We start from the raw sequence: 7116 nt of genomic DNA, 5'->3' as shown, positions 1-7116 counted from the left end.
ATAGATGCGGAAAAAGCATTCGACAAAGTACAGCATCCCTTTATGTTCAAAACTCTAGAAAAACTAGGGATAACAGGAACATACCTCAATATTGTAAAAGCAATCTATGCTAAGCCTCAGGCTAGCATCATTGTGAATGGAGAAAAATTGAAGGCATTCCCTCTAAAATCTGGAACAAGACAGGGATGCCCTCTCTCACCACTTCTGTTCAACATAGTTCTCGAAACACTGGCCAGAGCAATTAGACAGACGAAAGAAATTAAAGGCATCAAAATAGGAAAAGAAGAACTTAAATTATCACTATTTGCAGATGACATGATTCTATACCTAGCAGACCCAAAAGCGTCTACAAAGAAATTATTAGAGCTAATAAATGAATTCAGCAAAGTGGCAGGATATAAAATCAACATGCATAAATCAAAGGCATTCCTGTATATCAGCGACAAATCCTCTGAAATGGAAATGAGGACAACCACTCCATTCACAATATCTTCAAAAAAAATAAAATACTTGGGAATCAACCTAACAAAAGAGGTGAAAGACTTATACAATGAAAACTACAGAACCCTAAAGAGAGAAATAGTAGAAGATCTTAGAAGATGGAAAAATATACCCTGTTCATTGATAGGCAGAACTAACATCATCAAAATGGCGATATTACCAAAAGTTCTCTATAGGTTTAATGCAATGCCAATCAAAATCCCAACGGCATTTCTTGTAGAAATAGAGAAAGCAATCATGAAATTCATATGGAAAAATAAACGACCCAGAATAGCAAATAAGACTTTTATAGACAACATTTCTCTGTAACTTCATGCAGAGTACAGAAAGAAATACATAATTTTGGCAGAAAATCACAATGTTCTTTATGGCCTCAAAATTGGCTAAGATTTGAAAGCCACCTTTAATAATTTCACCTCCTAGGTGGCTACTAAACTGTATTTCAAAGAAATAGTCATAAATTTATACTCATGAGAGTATGACTATAAGTATGGTTTATAACTTTGGCTCTACTTATAAGACATTTGTGAGTCTACAGCTAGAACTGAATTCTGCAATCCTGAATTAACTAGTGGATGACTTGTCCATTCTATCAGGCTCAGTATCTTTATACTGACTTCTTGAATTTCCATAAATGTAAACAAGTCAATATGGGCTTGGTGCCTAAAGAAAGCCAAACAGATTGGGAAGATGTTTCACCTGTATGAATTCATTGAAAGATACAAACCCTTTTCCTAAACCTTCATTTCTCATCTTTATAGGTAGAAGTCTAGCTACAAGTTCTCATACTTGAGAGGGCAGCTGAAGTTACATTTTGTAACTCCTAACATACAATACTGAATTACTAGCTGCATTATTTTTTCCAAAATGTAATGCAAATACTCAAATCATTCATAACAATAAGGTTAATGAAAGTAGTATGAACAAGTTTTAGCAAGCAATTTTATTCAAAAAGACACACTTTTAATGAATCAAAAATCCATAGACTCAGACATAAAATAACAATTTCATCTGATCCAAAGCACTAATGTTCTTTATTCATGTTTTCTCTGAAACATATTTACTAAGTTATGTGCAATTCTTGGTTGTCTTCAATACTTTGAGGGTAGAGGAGTGAACTGATCATTCTTATTGAGACTTCTGTAAGGTTTTCTAAAAGAATGCTCATAGTTTGCATACTTATATGGATTTATACTATTTCCAGGGTAGGTAGCGGCATGAAATGTGTTTATAAAACATTCAGTCCTGGCACATGAAGCTCCCTATTATTTGCTTCCCCATCAATAAGACATGCTTCTATACGTTAAAAAATTTATGAGGCTGAAAAGTCATATGATTTATAAAGATAAAAGTACTAAAATATATATTGGGTCTTATAGCCTCCAGTGGTACCAAAACCTAAGGAAGTGACAAGCCTGGACCTCCTCCAACTATGTTATCAACATGAATACAGCTACCTCTGTAACCATAATGATATTGAAGAAATAGTAATGAACTTTTTAAAGTTAGAGATTTGCCATACCTTGTAGGCTTTAATATCGTTAGTTTTTAATAGAGGACAATGCAACCAAAAACAAATTTTAAAAAGGTATTGAACTTGGAAGAGAGCTATATCTATCACCTTCCAACTGCTTTGGAGAAGTCCTCAGTGTCTCTGATAGCTGTTCAATAAATATATTCTTATCTGCCTTATGCCTTTATTCACATAAAAATCCAAATAAAAACTTTTTCTGAATAAGCAGAGCTCGAAGATCAGTACACTAATGAGCAATTCTTCAAATGACATGTGAAAATGCAAAGTCAAATTAAATTTTATCTTTGGTGGTAGACTGAATAATGGCTTCCCAAGGACATCCATGTCCTTGTCCAGAGAACCTGTGAATATGTTACCTTACCTAGATTGGCACTTTGTAAATGTCACTGAATTAATGGAAAGGGTATCCTGGATTATTCAGGTAAAACTAATGCAATCATAAGCCTATTTAGGAAAAGGAGGCAGGAGGGTCAGAGATAGGAAAAATGTGCTGATGGAGGCAGAGATCAAAAAGAAGTTGAAGATGTGACTGCTATTGGTGGAGATGAAAGAAGGGATTGCTAGCCAAAGAATGTAGACAGCCTCCAGATGCTGAGAAAGGCAGGGAAAGGATTCTCTTCAAAGCTTTAAGAATGAAGGAAGCCCTGCTAACACCTCAATTTTAGGGCTTTGTGACATCCAAACTCTTAAGATGACGCATTTGTATAGATTTCAGCTACTACTTCTGTGGGAATTTGTCACAGTAGCAATGCATCTTTTTTTATTTGTTCTTTTTAGATACACATTACAGTAGAATGTGTTTTGACATATTATACATAATGGAACATAACTTATTCTACTTAGGATCCCATTCTCGTGGTTTTACATGATATGGAGTTATACTGGTCAGGTATTCATATATATATAGGAAAGTTATGTCTCATTCATTCTACTGTGATTCCTATTCCCATCCCCCCCAGCAATAAATCTTTCAACACTAACTCCACTCCAATAACTTCACACTGAATGATGCAGCATCCAACATAGTTGGTGAAAATTTATTTTGAAAAAAATGGCAATATGTATTGCCATATTACATTAACACCATTTGATCCAGTCATACTACTTATGTAACTCAGTTTCAAAGAAATAATCATAAACTTGGACAGTGTCCCTACCCTTATGATTTTTGAATTACAAAAATTGGAAATAGCCCCAAACTCCAATGATAGGAGTATGATTATATATTGTACAGCATGTGCATTATGTATAAAACATAAAGAAGCAATTTAAAATCTATTCAAAATTTTAATGTTAACGAGAAGAAAATAATTACAGAATAAGTAAAATAATAATAGCATAAAATTTATATGTGTAGTACTTCCTCCATTGTATTTTTAAATGATTGGATAGGAATAAATGATAAATAATTGGAAATAGACATAATGCACAGAATGGTGGTTGTCTAGATAATGAGTAATTTTTATTTTTCAAACTGATTTCATTGTGTATTTCCCAAACTTTCTACAATGAGCATGTGTTGGTTACAATAAAAAAAAAGAAACATTACACTATGCTGGTAATCAATGCCACAACTCAAAATGAGAACAGATTACTGTTACAGAAAGTGACCCCTGACATAGGACAGGATAAAGCCACTCTAAAAGGAATCAAAGGAAAAGAATCTAGGCATGTAGGAATTTCAACATATTTTAAAAATACAGCAATACCTAATCAGTCAGAGAAATGATGTCCCATCTATGCAATTTTTCTGAATAAGTGAAGCCATTTCCTTTACATCCTCACCATGTCAGAGATATTAATATTATTATGTTGAAAATTCTTAGGTCATATGTTACATATTTCTACCACATCACTTAAACTGTCTGTATTTCTGTTTTCTCATCTATAAATTGGAAATTAAAATTCATATTTGGTTACCACACAAAGTGTTTGTGAAGGTCAATTGAGATATTTATTAAAGTATCTTCAAAACTAGAGAGAAATACACAAAAATGGGATGTTTATTACACTCTAGGTGACTCAGGGCCATTGTTGTAGACACCTATATCTGATGAATGCTGCGATAAACAAAGCTTTGTGAATGTCTGACAACCGAACACTAGTTGCTCAGTGCCTCGTAGGCCAATATGCCACATTTTTGTGAGTTCTTGTCTTCCGGATTTGGGCTGTGGTTATTTAAAAATGAGGAACAGGGAGTAGAATGGGCAGAAACAGAAGCTGAACATACAGGAGTAAAATGTGTATGTGCACATAAGTATGCGTGTGTGTGTGTACGTGTATATGTATGTATGTATATATATATATGTGTGTGTGTGTGTGTGTGTGTGTGTGTTCATACACATATGCACACCTTCTGTTTTTGCTTATCAATGATTACATTAAAAAGGCCACAGTAATCTCTTTTTGTAGAGAATCAGTACTGTACTTTTTGTATAATTAAAATTTTTGTCATAAATTTAAAAATAACCTTTCCTGTATCTTCATGTTAGGGAAAATAATTTGATTTACAGTGGTGAGACTTTTCTTCTTTCCCTTGCCAGGCAAATGCAAATCTAGCACTTAGTTTCTTTTACACACATAGAAGATACAGGACTCAGTTCTGAGAAGAGAAGCTATGAGAAAAATGAGACAACCACTGACTCCTTGGGGCTATTTTATTTACACATTCTGAGTCATTTTGATTCACACAGGTAAGTCAGGGTTTAAATTAGACAATCTCTAGCTGGGCAAGTTATACTGTTCCTAAAATGGAACACGGAAAAAGGAGGTGTGACAGTAGTGTCAAATGACTCATCATCAGCCACAATTAGATTTTCTCCTTTGCCTGCCAAGTGCTTGACAGTTCAGGGCTTGGTGCGGCACAACCTCTGCTAAAGCCTTCGTTGACTTCTGGTAATCTTCCTCAGTTACTGAAAATTATTGATCCTCTTTCCACACATCTCAATGTAATCGGCTTCTCCTCCAGCGTCCCCATGGACACCAGAGACCAACTTGACCCGTTAAATAAGCAGAGTTGATTCCTGTTAATATTCTCTCTCCTCTAAGTTGAAGAGTTAGACACCACCAACTGAGTCAACTTTTAATTTGTTCTTAAAATAGGATGAACGTTTCCAGATAATCCACTCATAGGAGTCAGTATCGTTGATAGTGAGTCAACAGCAAAACTGGGACTAAAAGAAATGGTGGGACAGGGCAAGACCTAGATGGATTAAAAAAAAAATCATAAGTCAAAATAGATCAAAGGGGCTTTGTAATCAATGAACATAATCCCTAATCTATCACTTAACTATTTGCAAGTATCAATAAAAATATAAAAAATAAAATAATAATAATAATAATGGAAATATAAAACATAAAACAAGTATGAATGTTTCCCTCTGAAGAACAACCTTCCATGATAGGACACTGGCATTTTGGGTGGCAGCATATATGTAATCCACATTTTAAAATACTTAAAAAAAAATGCCTATAAGGAAACAACACAAGGAAATAAACCAATTCTTATGTCTTGTTATTTATGGTTGCTGATTTGCTAATACTCTATGAAAGTCATATTCTAGATCAACAGAATCTAAACGTCAACCTTCTCCACCTTAGCCCCTCCACCATGGACCCTCCGTACAGCACCAGCTTTATACACAATACTTCCCATTGTTTTCCAGTTGTCTCTGCTTCAAGGGCACAGATTGTGTCATCAGTATGTTGTACGTCTTGCTGTACCCTACATAGTGCTAGGCACATAGTAGTTACTCAGTGAATATCACTTGATGAGAAAGAACTCAGGATCCTATGGTTCTCGGTGCCTCTGAATGCTGCTTATGACAGAATGTAAATTTTTGTCTTTTTTTTTTTTTTGCAAGTACCATCTGTTTGGTTTGCCTTCCCTGTGAGAATCTGATGACTTCCTGACTGTTACTATTGAAATTTTATACTTTCCTCTTGTGAAAACAAGATAATGCCTTCAGCCTTCATCACTATGGATGGAAAGAAGTGCAATTGACATTACATCCACTTCTTCAGAATCTTCCAAGACATTGGTAAAGGCATCAAGTGAAACAGACACCTCTGGGACAATGTTCCACTCTCCCAGTGGAGTAAGGAAGGACCATGTTACTCACAGTCAATCATAAGATACCCCACTCTCCAAAAAGACCATTCCACACATTCTCTCTGAATTCCACACTTCCTCCTCATCCTTAGTCTAAACCAATGAAATTTTGTACTATTTCCCTGAGAAAATAAAAGTAACCAGATGAGAACCTCAAAAGACCTCTGCCATCACAACTGCCCACCCACTAGCATCTCTAGTCAATGACTGGCTTTTGACCTACCTGGGCTGATACTCCCTAGAGCCAGCCCTGACCTCTAGATATTAGATCACAGATATGGGAAGCTTTACGTTTGCTAGTCAAATTAATATTTTTCAACTACCAGGAGCTTCTAAGAGAATTTGAAAAGGACATTTCATAACAATTTTCTAGTACGAAAGACTTTACTACAGACAACAGATCAAAGAGGAGGAAAGACGTGTGTACCCTTTGCCCCTGATCACGGGCACTATGAAGTAACAGAAGGAACACAAGCTTGGTGTTTAAGTGCTAGTATTGAGTAACCTTGGGAAATTTTTCAGAGTCATCCTGGTAATTGTTGCCAACTGGTAACAACTGGGCAAGTTATGAAACAGTAAAACTCTTCTGCTTCATATTTTTATTGAAGGCTAATGCATAGAATCATGCAAAGTGTCCTGGTGTGTATTGTGTTTATGTTTGCTCTCTTTTTCTTTCTACATTGGTTAATTTCACATGGTTAAAAACTAAACCCATGCCTGGCGCTGTGACACACGCCTATAATCCCAGCTGCTCAGAGGCTGAGGCAGGAGGATCACAAGTTCAAAGCCAGCCTCAGCAAAAAGCAAGGCACTAAGCAAACTCAGGAAGACCCTGTCTCTAAACAGAAAATAGGGCTGGGGATGTGGCTCAGTGGTTGAGTGTCCCTGAGTTCAATCCTCAGTACACCCCCTCCAAAAAAAAAATAAAAAACTAAACCCATTATATCATTTCCAAGCGGGGGGGGGGGGG

The sequence above is a fragment of the Marmota marmota genome, unplaced genomic scaffold, assembly GCF_001458135.2.
Source record: "Marmota marmota marmota unplaced genomic scaffold, marMar, whole genome shotgun sequence".
In the NCBI taxonomy this organism is placed as follows: domain Eukaryota; kingdom Metazoa; phylum Chordata; class Mammalia; order Rodentia; family Sciuridae; genus Marmota; species Marmota marmota.
This window is presented reverse-complemented; position numbering follows the sequence as displayed.